Source organism: Mustela nigripes, chromosome 1 (assembly GCF_022355385.1).
Source record: "Mustela nigripes isolate SB6536 chromosome 1, MUSNIG.SB6536, whole genome shotgun sequence".
In the NCBI taxonomy this organism is placed as follows: Eukaryota; Metazoa; Chordata; class Mammalia; order Carnivora; family Mustelidae; genus Mustela; species Mustela nigripes.
In genome coordinates this window covers 137,122,966-137,140,592 of record NC_081557.1, presented here as the reverse complement: position 1 = coordinate 137,140,592, position 17,627 = coordinate 137,122,966, and the positions used below count along the sequence as shown (strand labels likewise).

Sequence of the window (17,627 nt, the reverse complement as noted above, 5' to 3'; positions counted from 1 at the left end):
TTTGACCAATATGGATGAATGACTGCCGCATGCCAATAAGACTAGATCCTAAAGATGCAGAAAACATTGGGTTTCCTGCTCACAGATGCTTGCCTAGTAGAACAGTTGACCACTGTGGCATACAGTAGCCTTTGAAGACAGTAATTTTTTTCATGTTTACAAAATGCAGTGAATATGTTTATTTCACATTTATTGGATATGCTTTGGGCATACACCATTGAACGATCTTACTGCCTAGGAAATGCATTCCTAGATGAATGGTCAATGTGACAGTACAACATTGGCAATGTGGCAGATTTTTTTTCATTCTTGGCAAATTTTTTTTTAAAAAATGATCTTTCTATTAATAGTTATACAAGAGCCAAAGGACCAAGACCGCATGCTCTTACGGGAGAGCTTAGATCAGAAAGTAATTGAAGAACACCTCTGACTCCTCAGTATGTGGACTTGTTGCAATTTGTTTCCTTGTTATCAAGAGTTCTGCCATAACAGAGATATGCGTCCCTGCAAAATTTTTACAGTAATACATTCTAGATAGTGAGGAATACCCAACCCACAAGACAATCTTTTAGAGAGAAAAATTACATTTTATAGTTTATTATTTTTGAGGCTTTCAAAAATGTCATAAAGTCAGAAGGAAAAATAAATGTTCTGTACGTTTCCGCTAAATCACCATTAACTGTCAATATAGTAGATGTGCCCAGCTCTTCTTTTAACGAGATGCATTACAGTTCCCTTTAATAAATCTTACTTCACTGCAACTAGATTTAACTAGATGGAGTTTTTCTGTCAGACCTTAATAAATGGGATTATAACTGAAAATCTATGCATTTTTTAATTTATGACCTTATGCTTAGTATTTAAAAGAAAGGCAGGAGGTTGGGTTGGAATGTTTCAAAAAGCTAACACTTTGTGTTTCAGTCATGTCATCACTAAAGAGAGATTTCCCTTCTTTAGAGGTTATTGGGCTGGAGACAAAGGAAATGAAATACTTAGCTTGGGCTTATGACAAATGGAGGTATGTTCGCCATTTAGAATAAGCGCTTTCCCCCTCTTCCTGCTAGTGACTTTGTCAAAGGAGATGCATTAATTGTAAGCCAGCAAGAATGTTCTTGCAGAGGATTTGGGAAAGCCTTTGTTGCTCAGCAATTAATCATTATGGAAAGCCATTAAAGGTGCTGCTCTCGCAGGTGACTCCATTTGTATGAATCTGGGGAGAGAGAACTAACTGAAGGCTTTTGAACTCGTGTGTATTATATATGTATATATTAATAGTCAAGCTGGTCCCTTGCCTCCCCTCCAAGCCAGGTGGAAGACATAAAAGCATGACTATAGCTGCCCGCTTTAGGATACTAACTAGCTTTAGAAGGAACAAGTCAAGGCCTTTTGATTGAAGTCCATACTGTGCCTTTGGATATGATATACCGTATGTCAAAATAAAGCAAACTTCCTCCACCAAAAATGCCAAAAACCACCAAGAAGATGGAACTGAGCTTGAAAGAATCACCTTTGAAGCATTAGGTGAGATGAGGTTCGACGAGATGCTTTTTAAAAATATCAAACTGGCTGATTGAGCCTGAGCTGGCACAGAGAAGTCATGCCAGAGAGGGGTTGGTGTCTCGGCGAAGGTAGAGACACATTAGGATTCTATTCTTACCCGTTATTCATTTTTTAAACATAAAGTTCTGAAAAATGTAAATGCTGTATTATCGCCAGTATCTGTGTGAAGAATCATTCCCTGCCAATGAATTATGCCCAAATGATAATGATACACTTTATGAAAAAATTGGATTCTCTGCCATAAAAAGAAGATTTAGATTCTTGTTGAAAACTCTTAAAGGGAATTTAATAACTATTTTATCTATTGTATTTAGCATCGCTTTTTTCTGTAAAACCATTCACAGTGATTTTTTTTTCCTTATTTTAAAGGAATAATGTGTCTTTGTTCAAAATCTATAGCACTTTCAGCTTCAAATGAGCCTGCTTGAGCCATGTTCCTCAGAGGATATAACAGGTGGACTGGTCATAATGAGTCACTGCTATCCAGACTCAAAAACCAGGTAAATGGGCCTCTTTTAGCTATTTCTCAATAGCGTAGTCTTGCAATTTATTAAGAAATACAGTGAAATGATTAACCAAGAATGCCTGTTTATTCTACAAAATAACAACAATTTCTAGTGTAGAACACGTTAAGCTCATATTTAATACACATGTGCATACATACACAGACACACACACACACAAACACACAGTATGTGGAATTCTACTTCCTTAGACTCTTTGGTAACATTGACTATGTTTTAATTCACCAGTGACTCTCCCACTTGTGTTTAGTATCTACTAGGCGTTTAATAATATCATGGAGCATGTATTCTAAATATCTGATTCCTAGCAATCAGTGAAAACCTTTGGTCAGATATGGCCAAATGAATGATTTTCTTCTAGACTAATCTAGGATGTTCCTTTTTCATTCTGATCATTTGATTTTGGATGTCTTGCATTTTTCCCATGGAAATCTATAATTACCAGATTGTCTGTTGTTAATAGCATAAATAATAAAATTCTCTGGAACTGATTTCTAAGGAATGTTAGCCCTTATTCAGTGCGGTCTGTTGAACTGTCAGGTGGACATAAAATGAGGAAGGACCTCCCTATTGAGTTCTTCGCTCCACAGTTTTCCCTCCCTTTGCTTTTTCTATGAGTGGTTTCTTCTTTATTAACAATAGAAAGAGGGTTTTGTGTTTTTCTTTGTTTCTGAAAGGACTCAGGTTGAAGTTTAAGCTAAAAATCAATCCTAGCACTGGGCAGAAGCATTGTCATTAAAACGCTTCTTGAGTAGTACTGTTAAGTCTATTTTTTGGATGGCATTATTTAAAAAAAAATCAGATTCCATGATTCCATGAAAATTCTTTTTTTTTTTTAAGATTTTATTTATTTATTTGATAGAGAGAGAGGCCGAGAGGCAGGCAGAGAGAAGGGGAAGCAGGCTCCCCACTGAGTGGAAAGCCAGATGCTGGTTTGATCCCAGGACCCTGAGATTATGACCTGAGTGAAGGCAGCTGCTTAATCCACTGAGCCACCCAGGCACCCCTCCATGAAAATGCTAATGGCATTTTTCACAGAAATAGAAAAAGCAATTCTGAAGTTTGTATGCAACCACAAATGACCCCAAATAGCCAAAGCAAGCCTGAGAAAGAACAAAGCCAGAGGCATCACACTTCCTGATTTCAAACCATACTACAAAGCTATAGTAATAAAAAACAATATGAAACTAGTGTAAAAATAAACGCATAGACAATAGAACAGATTTCAGAGCCCAGAAATAAATTCTTGCACATACAGTCAACTAATATTTGACAAGGGAGACAATAATACTCAAAGGGGAAAGAATATTCTCTTCAATAAATGCCATTGAGGAAACTGGTAAATCAAATGCAAAAGAATGAAATTGGATTTCCATCTTACATCACAGACAAAAATTAACTTGAAATGTATTAAAAACTTAAAGATCCAAACTGTAAAACTCCCAGAAGAAAATATGGGGGGAAAAACTCCTTGAAATTGGTTTTGGCAGTGATTTTTTTTTTTTAATCTGACACCAAAAGCAAAGCTTACAAAGGCAAAAATAAATAAGTAGGACTATATCAAACTAAAAAGTTTCTGCACAGCAAAGAAACAATAAACAAAATTGGCAATCAACAAAGCATCCTGTGGATGGGAGAAAATATTCACAAATCATATATCTGATAAGGGGCTAATATCCAAAATCTATAAAGAACTCATACAACACAATAAGAAAAAAAATTGAATTTAAAAGGGCAGAGAAATTGAAATAGACATTTTTTTAAGAAACCATACAAATGGCCAACAGGTATGTGAAAATGTGCTCAACATCACTAATTTTCAGGAAAGTGCAAATCAAAACCATAATGAGATACTGCCTCACACTCGTCAGAATGGCTCTCATCAAAAAAATAAGAGACAACAAGGTCTGGTGAAGGTATTAAGAAAAGGAAACCCTTAGACACTCTTGGTGGAAATGTAAGTTGGGACAGCCACTATGGAAAATAGTAGTTTCCTAAAAAAAAAAAACTTTAAAAATAGAACTACCATACAATTCAACTACCTGACTTTTGGATATATACCAAAGGAAATGAAATTAGTGTCTTGAAGAGATATCTGCAATCCCAGTATTATTCACAATAGCTAAGATAGGAAACAACCCAAGTGTCTGCCAATGGATGAGTGAATAAAGAAGATGTGGTGTATATATACAATGGAATATTACTCAGTCGTGAATAAAAAGGAAAATAAGAAGGAAATCCTGCCATTTGACACAAAATGGAGGAACCATGAAGGCATAAGTCAGGCAGAGAAAGTCAAATATTGCACAATCTCACTTATATGTACAATCTAAAAAAGCCAGACTCATAGAAATCGAGACCAGACTCCTAGAAATCGAGACCAGACTGGTTGGTTACCAGGGGCTGGGACACCGGGAAGGAAAATGGGCAGATGGCGGCCAAAGGGTACAGACTCTCAGTGGTAAGATGAATAAGTTCTGGGGATCTCATCTACAGCATGGTGATTATAGTTAACAATGCTGTATTATATACTCAGCACTTGCTAAAAGAGTAGATCTTAAATGTTCTCACCACAATAATGAAATAATAATTATGTGATGTGATGGAGGTCTTAGCTAACATTATGCTGATAATCATTTTGTAATATATGAATGCATCAGATCAACAGGTTGTACAGCTTAAACTGATACAATGTTATATGTCAATTACATCTCAATAAATCTGGTTGGGGGGATGGGGAGATCTACATCAATGGATTTATAAAGAATCTTTGTTGTCTTTATTAATTGCCTGATGCCAGTAATCTAACTATTACCAGTATATTTCTCTTTCTAGTCATTCAACATTGGAGCCTCAACTATATAATAAACTGTAAACAATGACGTTAGGATTCTCTAAGACACTATGCCCCTCCCCGATCTCCGTTTTTTCAAAAAGCTGTAAAAATTAAAAAATTAAAATTTACCTCTGACAATCATCCAAATATCCAAAAGCTCACTTGGAAAATTAAAGAAGAAAAAAGACTAAATGCACTCCCCATTTCCAAAAGTCCTTTGCAATGATGTGATAGCACAACTCTAACTTATTCTCTCAGGACCTGAGGCCTGAAATGGTTATTTCCTTAGAAACAAACACAGAACTGCACCAATTTGCTACAGGGACACTGAGCATTTACAGATTTTACCTACCATTTCTTTTCTTCTCACTTCAGGTCCTCTTGTCATGCTCTTCTGAGATTTAATCACCTACACAACAAAAACCTGATGTTCGTCTCCTACTTCCTTGGAGCTATAATTTTAGTTTCTTTGTTATCTGCAGCATTTATCTTTTCTAGCCCATCAAATTTAGCCAAAATAATTTCTTTCGCTCTTTAGGAAATTACACTTTTCCTTTCTGATCACGTCCTAACGCAAAGCAGTCGGAAGGATGCATTATTCTACCATGTTACTGTGACAAATTTTATTTCCTTTTCTCTCAGACCATGAGTTTATGGAATCTTATTTGTCCTCCATGTATATGATATTGGCCATGTTTGGACTGGATTAGGGGACTTGTTTACAAAACATTTTCTTCAAATGTGGGGTCTCTGTGCTTTCCAGCAGTTTTCTGGGACCTAGGGTTGCAAACTTTTTTTTTTAAGACTGAAAAGATTTAATAATCAACTCCCAAACTTTATGCTTATTTTCCCAATTTCCACTAGTTTCCTGACATAGTTAACCTAAGCAGGAAAATCTTTCAGTAAATTGAGCAGTTGAAGACTCAAGCAAAAACCCAAGTCAAGACTGAAATGTCTTGAGGAACTGTAGCAAGTTACATATATCCCATGTTGCTCTTGGTTTCTCTTCTTTGCTTCAAACCCCCATGCAAGCTTCTTCTTTTTTTGGGGCAACCTGTGAATTTTCAGCATCCTTTTTGACTTTTGCAAAGTTGTGGCAGGCAGCTTCCTTAGCAATTTTTACACCAAGCTCTCGAGTAGCTAGCTGGTTGCTGAGTTCCTCAGCCTTCTTGATATTCCACTGTTCCACAGCCTGGTCTATGCTCTTTTCAAGACCCAACTTGTCCATTTTTTTTCTTTTTAACAGGGGCTCAAACCTATCATTGATTCCAAAATACTGAGTAAGCTCCTTCCACTGGGTTTCACTTGAGGTCTGTTCACTATGAGACTCTGCTTCATTCTTCAATTTACCTTTCCTGGAGCGTTTTCTTTTCTTCCTTTTGAATCCCGAAGTTGAGGTTTTTCTGTTCAGAATGTTTTTTATGCAATTCTTGAAATTTACGCCACGTATTTAAGGAAATTCCAGAGGGCACTCTTTGTATGCATTTACATTTGCCTCTGCCCCAGGTTTTGGTCTATCAGTTTGGAAATCTGAGATCTCTGTTTTTGTAATGGCCATCTTCGTTATCTTCCTGTAAGTTAAGTCCAGAGTTCTCTAATGGGGCTTCATCTTCAGAATTCAACTCAACATCATTTTCATTTAGGGAAGGAGGTAGCAGCCCACTCCACATCTTTTCTTCCATCAGGAACCTGCCACCCGGCAGCCATCTTAAGACCCCGCCAACACCTAGGGTTGCAAACTTTAAGCACCTGGAAATCTTCCACAGGCCTTGAGATCAGAGCCATGACTTATCAGGAGCCCTACAATGTGTCAGGCTCTGTACACGAATGATCTTTATTCCTGACCATGATCCTACAGAAGTACTCTTTCTTGCCTTTAACAGGAAGGAAGACAGAGGATCAGGAAAATTAAAGGACTTGCCCGAAGTATCACCTAGTCAAATCTGGTCTGCTTTACTCTAAAGCTGATTTCATGCTACATCACCCTGTCCGGTTACCTACAACTATTCCCTTGGTATTTCCTCCCACTGTATAATATCGGTCCTATCCATCAACTCTGAAAACACAGTGAAATCTGCATTCTAAGACAGTGATTTCAAACTTGAGTACATCAGAATTATTTGGCATGCAGATTAAACATGCAGGCTTTTGAGCTCTCTCTTCCAGAAATTCTGGCTTAGTGTTTTAGAGTGGGGCATACTAACAACTATGTCATGTGATTATAATACAGATGGTCTGCGAATCTTACTTTGAGAAACACAGACTTAGTTTCTATTTATACCTCCACCGGATAACACCTAAGCTTGCTTGCCTCACATTAAAATGTCTCCCTTTCTCTGTTAAGCCACAGAGTTTGGGATTTTGCTTAATTTTGTTTTTTGTTTGATTGATGGCATATTTTATTTATTGCAACCTTAATGACATGTCACAATGTGGATCAAAATTAAGGTATTCACCCTAATTTTTATGTAAGTCCATTACATAGATCTTGAGTACTCAATATCTTTTTCTTTTCACTAATTCTTTTATTCTGTTTTTTTTCTCCAACTCTCTTATCAATAACTTTCTCCTTTCCATGTTTGGGTTCACTCATGTAAACAGGGAACCTACTATTGCTGTCATTTAGTTAGTAGGGCAATTAAGGACATTAATTAAGTACCCTTAAACTCTACTATACTAGACTCTGTGAGAAGTTGTGAGAAAGGAAAGGCTAGTAGATCCACTCCCACAGAAATACCAATTCAATCTGATGGGAGTAATTTTTTTAAAAAGCCCACATGTGTTTATATTACATAAAGAAAATGCTGTCTCTATGTCCTGCCTACAGGTTTATGCCAACTTGCAGTTAAAAACCATTGTCAAGAATGTGAGCAGTATTTGTATTTAGCCTCTCACTTTTATGCTAACTCTTATTTAGATATAATGTACCAATTATTTGGGGACTCTCCCTTAAAAATTTAAGTAAATTTGGATTGAACAATCAATATTATGGCCTGTAAAGTTCAGAAACCTCCTTTCTGTGATTTCTGCAAATTCTTAACCTTATTTCCTTGGGCTCTATCTCAGAAGTGAAGCTCAATCCCATTCCACAAAACATCTGATCCCCAAATTTTCAGAACATGACAAGCTTTCTGAGGACTGTAGGCAAAATGGGGGGAGGGGGATTTTAGACCATGTACCTCACAGCTTTCTGCCATATTAGTGGCTCTTCCTTTTCTTTTGCTCCAGGATACATTCCAAAGATTACACACCCCTCCACCTCACCCTCCTCACTGCCCATAGCTGCCTGGGAAAAATAATACTACTTATTCTCAGGGAGCTACTTATTATCAAAGTAAGCACAACCTCCCTGAAATTCTATGGATAGAATTTTTCTGTCTTGGTAATATCAGTAAAGCCATTAGCTAAACCCAAAAAATGGAAGAATGCTATAAAACGTAAAGTTTTGAGTACAAAACCAAAAATCATTATTTAATAAACATTATTTATACTTCCACAATCCAAATGAAAACAAGAAGCAATAGTGACTGCATTATCAATTATGGTCTGTGCTCTCTTGACCAATCTATTTCTATAGTAATATTTGCATGTGTGGTCTCTCAGAAGCTAAAATTGATGAATTATGCGATTACTCAAAGGAGAGCACTTTAACACACTCATAGCATATTTACATTTGATTTATACACTTGCTCTATATGTTCATTTTTATTATGTATACAGAAAAGGTAGCCAAAAAGAAAGAAAGAAAGAAAAAAAAAAGAGCTGGGGAAGGAGTTTACTTAGAGGTGAGTGCACTCTTGAAAACAGTTAAAACCAGGAGACTGACAAAAAAGTAGTCTCAAATAGAAAGTTTCAAATCAGAGCAAAGTGTTGCCGGTAAGCGCCAGCAAGCCCACCCACCTCCCTCACTGCACCACGTCCTACAGCCTCAGAGCCCCACTTTTTTTGATAGCGGATGGGGGCTCCATAAATGGAATAAGTAATTCAATAAGTGTATCAATTGACTTTATAATGTTAATTCTGAACCAGTGACATGTCAAATTTACATTTAACACTTTCATTTGAAGAAAGCAATTTAATGTATAAGACACTCCAGAAAGATAAAGCAGTATTTATACACAGGTCAGGCCTCAGCTGTTCAGAAAAGTTACCTATAATAGCTCCACTTCAAATAAATTGAGAACACTGCTGGTAATGTATACATTTAACAGGAATAGATACAGTTCAGGACTGTCATTGATGAATCAGTTACTACATATAAAGAGAAAACAGGAATCCCATTCCCATTGCTGTGCCCTCCTCATTATTATTACTTAAAGATTTGAATGTGGCTTTTTTCCTCATGGGGAACCACAACATATCAAAAAAAATTGTTCATCTCATAAATTAGAACCCCTTTTCTCTATCAGCTCTTTGTTTGCAAGGTCAATCTTCTCTTCTTTAAATTTGTGGATGGTCTCAGGGGATGCTGACGTGGGACAGCAGTTGCCTGCCAAATTAGGGAACCACTCATACAAAGCACGTGTGTATTTTCTGACACGCTGACAAGTGGCAGCTCTATCGTTGACCTGTGGACTGGCAGATGCCAGGAAGAAGAGCCAGCCAGAGCAGTCTCGGAGGATGTTGGGAGGGAGAGGAGGTTAACATGGATGAAAGAAGGGACCATTCCAGTCGATTTGGTGTGGTGTGTGCAAAACAGGATAGAGACCAAAGGCAAAGAGTTTCCTGGTAGCGCAAACAGGTTTAACAGGATGAGAGAATACAAAAGTTGAGAATCATACAGTAAGTCTAGAGGCCTGTCACCTAGGGTTTTAATGTAAATTCAAATTACCACCATCAGCTATTATAAACAAGAGATAATAATTGAATGGAGTCTCCTGTCAAAGAGACTCTCTCCCAAACCCTTAAATGATACAGAACGTTCCTCTCCAGTGTTTCAGTAAGTGGCTACTCACACTTCCTTAACATGTTCTAAGATAATGAATGTCCTTCCTTGCTAAGAAGGACATTTCTATGTTAGAAAACTCTTAATTATTATAATATTTTCTCTCTTGTTAATATCCACTTACCAGGGATTGTAGTGACCTATGGAGGCATAAAGAAGAATACCATACATCCCACCTGTTGGTCCTTGAGCACTTAAAAGATAAAAAGCTTAATAAGCCCTTAATGGAGGACACTAAATATTTTTACCTTTTCATCATCATGGCTGTGCTAAAACTTAAAAGTATTGGAAAGTACACTTCATTTCTCACTTTCCTCACTTAATACTTATTCCCCAGCCCAGTAAAATCTGATGGTTGATCATTTTTTACACCCGTCTACCATCCTCATGCCTACCTTTCAAACTATACTACAGAAGACATTGAGATACGCTAATTCTCAAACCAACGAACAAGACTAAATCCTTCCCACTTCCATTTTTCACATCATCGCCCTTTCTGTTGATTCTGTCTCCTTCCCTTGCTTCCTTGTTTCTCCTCTCCCTCTCTAGCCACTTTACGCTGCTGTGTGTGTTCTCTCTTTCTCTTCTACCACACCCTTAACTATTCATATTTCTCAGTCTTCTATGCTTCAGTCTCTCCCCTTTTCACTCTTATACATCTTCCTTGGCAGTCTCATCGGTTCTCATGATTTTCGTACTCTTCTCATAGTTAAAAACTGCAATTCTGTACTCCTCACTCCTCTTTCCTAACCTCTGTAAATCTGCCTATTACGTATCTCCACCCTGGTCTTCCAGAGGATCTTCCGAATTAACAGGTCTAAAAGGGATCTCTTAACTCTGTCCACCCACGCCTGATTCTCACCTAGTACTCAGAGTCATCACTGGCGATGCCACCAGCCACCAGCCTCACAGACCAGAAATCTGGGGGTCACCGTCCCGTCTTCTCTCCCCTCTCTACCTCCATATTGGCACAATCACAAGTCTAGCTGATTCTGCACTATGGATCTTGACTCTGTTTTTTCTGCATTCACAGTCTCCCACAACCTAGTTTAGGATGTCTTTATCTCTTGTCTAAACTCTTAACTGACCCCCTCATTCTAGGTTTCAATCTTTCCACATAACCTCTTGTATTACCTCCAGAATGGTTGTGCTAAAGACAACTTAGGAGCACCTGGCTGGCTCAGTGGGTTGTGTCTGACTCTTGATTTTGGCTCAGTCATGATCTTGGGTCATGGGATTGAGACCTGCTTTGGGCTCTGCACTCAGCAAGGAGTCTGCTTGTCCCTCTCCCTCTGTTCTTCCCTCTCCTTGCTCTCTTTCTCAAATAAATAAATAAAATATTTTTAAAAAAAGAAAGACAACTTAGGTCACATCATTCTAACTGCTTAAAGTTCTTCAATTCTTTTTACAGCCTGTAAAATAAAGCCCAAACACTTAGCATGTATATAAGACCTTTCCAATCTGGCCTCTGCCTATGTTTCCTTTTTTCTCTCCTGTCAGTCTTCCCATACTTTGTAGGTCTAAGCAGTGCTAATAGTTCCATCTGCTTCTAAGGCTCTACCCCCACTCACCTGGTCCGTCCCTTCCTCTCTGGCAAACAACTGATCAATTGCAGTCATCTCAAATTCTCACCAAATATATTCTCTGACCAATCCACACTCTTTTGTATTAACTCTTTTCTCCTGCATACTTCTATTATGGCTTTAGTCACATCATATTATAATGTATGCATTCAACTATGTATCTATCCTATAAGACACTGAGCTCCTTGAAAAAAAAAAAAAAGACTGTTTTCAATGCTCTATTTCTGTCCCCTTCCCTCTTGTGCATAGTAATTCACAGGCACATAGTAGTTCAATAAATATTTATTAAACAAACAAATGTGGTTACTAAAATCCAGAAATTATCATAAAACTTGGCAGTCTCATAAGGAGAACATATAAATAAACCATTAAGATATAACACATTCTGCATATTCTATCCCAGGTCTACATGGGTATTACAGCAACACAGGCTTCACAGACTACTCATGCCCCATCTAATTGTGGGTCCCTATGCACATCACCTCCAGGCTTAACATACTCATCTCTCCATGAATGAAAGCTATTAGAATCTGGGGAAAATACTGGTAACTCCAACTTCCCCATCCTAAGATAGAGAAACAAAGAGGAAAAAAGAAAGTGAAAGGATACAGGAGAAGACTAGTGGAAAGGACAAAGAGGTAGGGGTAGGGGAAGAAGAGGTTAGTTGTCAAAGCAGTGGAAAGCCTCGCACATACATACACTAAAGAAATATTTCTGAAAATGAGTGGTGATGGGTAGGAAAGAAATAGAGAAGTGAAGGGCAAGTTCTAAACCTCATCCTCCGGCTACGGGCCATGATCAGAGGGAAGTGACCCATTTTTGAGGAGTGTAGGAAAACCTCCAGAAGAAGTCACAATAAGTATCTGATTGTTGATTGATTCCACTATAAATTCATAATCACTACCTCAACTGAGCCCACAGCCTTGCCCAGAAGTCTAAGTTCCACTGGCTATTTTACTCTTCCCACCTCCCCAGTAACATTTTCAAATCTTCTCTACAGACCTCAAACTCTTGTCTCCCTACCTCCTCCATCATGGCCAGAATATGACCTTACCTCTGCTTCCCAGAGAAAACAAGCCTGTCGGTGGACATCCTCTCATCTTCCAAATGTTAAATATACACACCGATCTGGGACTGTATCCATTTTATCCTCTCCTTAAGGTGGAAGGATTATTTCTTTTCCTGCAGAAGGTCTATTCTTCCATCTTGTGTGAAAACTCATTTCACATGATCCGATCTCTTTTGTGTTTAACTTCTTCCTCACAATCAAATCATTCAGATTTGTTTAAGATGCCTTAAGCCTTTCCTCCACCACACATAAGCCTCAGGTTTCAAGCTTCTTTTCTTCTTTCCTTCTGTTTTTCCCAGTCAAGCTTCTTTATTTTTTCCTTTTTTTTTCTTTTTATTAATATATAATGTATTATTTGTTTTAGGGGTACAGGTCTGTGAATCATCAGTCTTACACAATTCACAGCACTCACTATAGCACATACCGTCCCCAATGTCCATCACCCAGACACTCCATCTGTCCCACCCCTCTCCCCTCCAGCAACCCTCAGTTTGCTTCCTAAAATCGAGTCTCTTATGGTTTGTCTCCCTAACCCATCCCATCTTGTTTCATTTCTCCCTCCCTTTCCCCCATAACCCCCCATCCTGCATCTCTAATTCCTCCTATCAGTGAGATTATATGATAATTGTCTTTCTCTGATTGACTTATTTCACGTAGCATAATACCTTCTAGTTCCATCCATGTCATTGCAAATGACAAGATTTTGGGTTTTTTATGGCTGCATGGTATTCCGTTGTGTATCTATATCACGTCTTCTTTATCCATTCATCTGTTGATGGACATCTAGGCTCTTTCCATAGTCTGGCTATTGTGGACATTGCTGCTAGAAACATTCAGGTGCACGTGCCCCTTTGGATCACTATTTGTATCTTTAGGGTAAATACCCAATAGTGTAACTGGTAGGTCAGAGGGTAGCTCTATTTTCAGCTTTTTGAGGAAACTCCATGCTGTTTTCCAGTCGAGCTTCTATAAAACATTGCTTTTGTTACTAACATTTTCTGTCCCCATGTCCTCAATTTGCCTTCTCCATCCACTCCAGTAGGGTGTGTGCCCTCCTTAGTCCACCAAGATAGCACTTGCTAAGGTTATTAATGAACTTCACATCCACAAACTTGAGAGAGACTCTTCAGTCTCCACGTCACTGAACTTCACATCAATGTTTGACACTGTTAACTTCTCCTTCCTTCTGAAATGCTCTTGCTGTTTAGTCCCCAAGGTACAAAATCTCCACGGTTTTCCCCTATCATTCTGGGTGTTCTCTCTCCACGTCCTTCGAAAACTCGTTCTTTGCCATCTGGGCATTGAGTGTAAAGTATTCTTAAAGTGTGGCATGAAGCCCTATTTTCTTCTCACACCATCATCTTTTCTTAGATAATCACACCTATAGCTGCATGACTACTAGATAAGCAAATGTGATGCATCCATACAGTGGGACGTTATTCAGACATAAAAAGAAATGAAGGACTAATACCTGCTATAACACAAGTTTCATCTGAGGACAGTGTGCTAAGTGAAAGACACCAGATGCAAAGACCATGTACTATACATCTCCATTCCTGTGAAACATCCAGCACAGAGACACCCATTGGAGCAGAAATTAAATCTGTAGTTTCTTGGGGCCTGGAGTTGAGGAAAGGCTGGGGTGACAGTTAAAGCATGCAAGTTTTCCTTTTGGAAGGATGAAAATGTTTTAAAATAGACTCTGGTGGTGGTTGAGTATATTTGTGATACATTAAAAATCATGGAATTATTTATACACTTCAAGTGGATGAATTGCATATTATGTGTATGCTATTTCAATAAATCTCTTATTTAAAAAGTTAACAACAATGAGGCACCTGGCTGGCTCAGTCAGCATAGCATGTGATTCTTGATCTCAGGGTTGTGAGTTGGAGCCCCACCTTGCAGGTAGAGATTACCTAAAAATAAAATCTAAAAAAAAAAAAAGAAAAAGAAAAAGAAAAAAAAAGGTTAAGAATAGCAAAGCAGGGGCGCCTGGGTGGCTCAGTGGGTTAAAGCCTCTGCCTTCGGCTCAGGTCGTGATCTCAGGGTCCTGGGATCGAGCCCCGCATCGGGCTCTCTGATCATCAGGGAGCCTGCTTGCTCCTCTCTCTCTCTCCCTGCCTCTCTGCCTGCTTGTGATCTCTGTCTGTCAAATAAATAAAAAAAAAATTTAAAAAAAAAAAAAAAAAAAAAAGAATAGCAAAGCAACTGTATGGATATGACCCCAAATTTTATGTCTAATTTAGACCTCTTCTTTGAATTCCAGGGTCATCTATTCAATCGCCATATGTATTCCTCAAATGCATCTCCAGATCAGCATGTAAAATAAGAAACCCTGTCCTCCCAAATTGTATCTACTTCCAGTATCTCCATCTCAGTGAACCATGCCACCTTCTTTCATCCTATCATGCAAGCTTCTGACCTACCAGCCGCCTCTAAACCTCCCTTCCTCACTTTCCTATCAAACCCAGTGAAGTCTCACAAGTATTCACTTCCCTTCATCTCCGCTGTCACCACTCAGGTGCAAGCTCCCATTATGTCAGAAGTGGACGAATGCAGGGCTTTCTCATTATTTGTCCATCCCCACTTGTCCTATTCCCCTCACTTCAATCCATTCTCTAATTCTATTCAGAACTATTGCTAGAAAATAGAAAGGCGGGTGGCATCTGGTTTCTCTACGCCAGGTTAAAAACCTTCAAAGGATTTAAAGTCCAAAATTCTTAATCTGGCCTCTGAGGACCTGCCAAGACTGGCGCCTTCCCCATCTCCAGCTTCATCTGACACCATGCTCCTACTTACTTTCTGTGACCCAGCCATACTTGCCTCCATTCATTTCCCTGAATACTCCCATTTCTCCTTTGCTGGTGCTCTTCCACTGTCTGAAATACTCTCTCCTACTCCTCATTCAACCTTTAGTAGAATTTAATTAACTTGCTAATGACTAGTGGCATTGTGTCTGCTTTGGGCAGGGCTGTGGGCAAAGAGGTCAAGGCAAGCTGTTGAGTTCCACTTGGCAGTGGATGCAGGATAGGGACAAAGCGTTTCCCCCAAATTCAAACACATCCAAGAACTCCAATAAGAGTCTGAATAATACAATTTCTCACCTAGCTCTTTTGGAGACTTACAATGTTGGTCTGTGCATCCATTCGACTTTCCAATAACCTTTTGTTATTGCAGACTGATACTCTGAGGTATTTCACGTAAGATTTTGCTTTTCTCCACATGATCAGAGGTCATTTTGAATTAAAAAAAAAAAAATGTTCACCATTTAGCTTGTGTTTTTGCCTTCTAGTTTTGTTCCTGTGGCAGGGAGTAATTGGGGACTACATGTTCGTAAATTCTCTGGGTTTACGAAAAGGTTAAGCAATGGAGTTTGCACATATGCAATGGAGTTTTCACATGTGCAATGAAGCACGCCTCAATCAACTTCTTCCAGAAGCAAGAGCATTTTGATGGGAAAAGTGAGCAGGAAAATTACATTTGCTTATGCTGTCCTAAAGTCAGTGCATTATTTGGCTATAATGAATGCATTAATCCCAGAGGGTATGCTGGGGAGGTTGTATAGCATTTATGATGTCTTTTGTGATTTTTCTAAACAGAGGAAACTTTTATTGGTTATACCTTACAGTGGTACTGTAAGATGAGTCAGTCTCTTTATCTTGACAGTATATTTGAATTAAGTGACAAAAGACAAGGTGAAATAAACCACTAGCATCACTGACAGGTGAGCGTGTTGGCTAGAATAAGGGCTTCTGCATCTGGTTATCAGTTTTTAATTTCACGTGGGTTTTACAGGTCACAGAAGGGCTACTGTGTGAAGAGTTGCAAATTAAAGACAATCATGATTGCCGCATTAGGAAAGACCCATGTGCTGCAAAGCATTTGTCATTGATTACCTCATCTTATAGTCAAAACCCTGCAAATTAAAAACATGGCTTCCAATTTTACCAATTAGGGAAATGTGATCCAGAGAAGTAAAATAATGCCCAGAGGAAGGATCTAGGGCTAGAATCTTGCTATCCAGCTTCACAGAATTATAGTTTTATATCTATTCTCTGTGCTGAAGATTGTGGGTTTTTCAAGACATAACATCAACTCCACACTATGACTTTCGAAGGGACAGAATTGTTCTTTTTTGTATTGCGCATGTTGAAAAATGAATTAAACCAGGATCCCTGGTCCTGATAATAAAAAGAGGTTTTTTTCTCATACAAGCATAGTATCAATATTTTTATAATACCTAATGTAGAATGAAAACAAAAGGAAACCAAATGATTATCAAACATATCAATTTTTCTAATACTGAATTGTATAATGGAAACAAAAACTATTTATAAAGTTTTTAATACAGTAGACCAAAGAATTAAATATCTAATTTTTATATTTCATTATCTCTAGATACATATTCAGTGAGCTAACGCCATGTGATTTGGATTTTTAAATAGAGTAAAAAATGTAAAAGATAGGAAAAGAAAAGAAATGAATCAGTTTAAAACTGTAAAAAAATATGTTCTCAAGCATAGTATCCATGAACCCAATAAAAATGTTTACTTAAAGAAACTTTGAAAAGGATCACATAGCCCAGAGCAAGGGATGTTTCCAGAAAAGCAAAATAAATATTTTAACAAATATTTAGCAAAACAACAGCATACTTGCTTTAAATACTCCAAATGCTTGCATTTTTTAACTCAGAAAAAAAAATCCTATATCCAATGAGAAATATGCTCAATCAGTTCTAAAACATTAAAGTTATTTTTCTTCTTTTATTCTGAGTTACAAATTGGTTGTGCATATGATTATGTATCTGCTGAGACAACAATGTATTTGTTGTTTTTTTCCTTTAACTGTTTAATGTAACAGTGGATTCAGGGCCGATTGAAGATTTCCATCAGAACCGATCTCAAAGCTTCAAACTCCATTAAAATGAAAAATGGCATTAAAATGTATAGTTCTTGACACTGAAAATGTTTTACAGTTATCACCCATACAAATAGATGCCAGGCAGAATTGTTTAAAGTTGCTGCAGAGTTACTTGTTGGGGAAAGCAGAGTGACAGCTGATATAAATAGCTCCACTATTTACATATCTCTCCTACACTGCTCTAGAA

The 17,627-nt window shown here is 38.0% G+C and overlaps 1 pseudogene; it reads right to left on the bottom strand.

Annotated features, from left to right (window-relative positions):
* Nucleotides 1-5,894: 5,894 nt before the first annotated feature.
* On the bottom strand, nt 5,895-6,590 carry LOC132013760 (protein FAM204A-like; annotated as a pseudogene).
* Between the last annotated feature and the right edge of the window lie 11,037 nt (nt 6,591-17,627).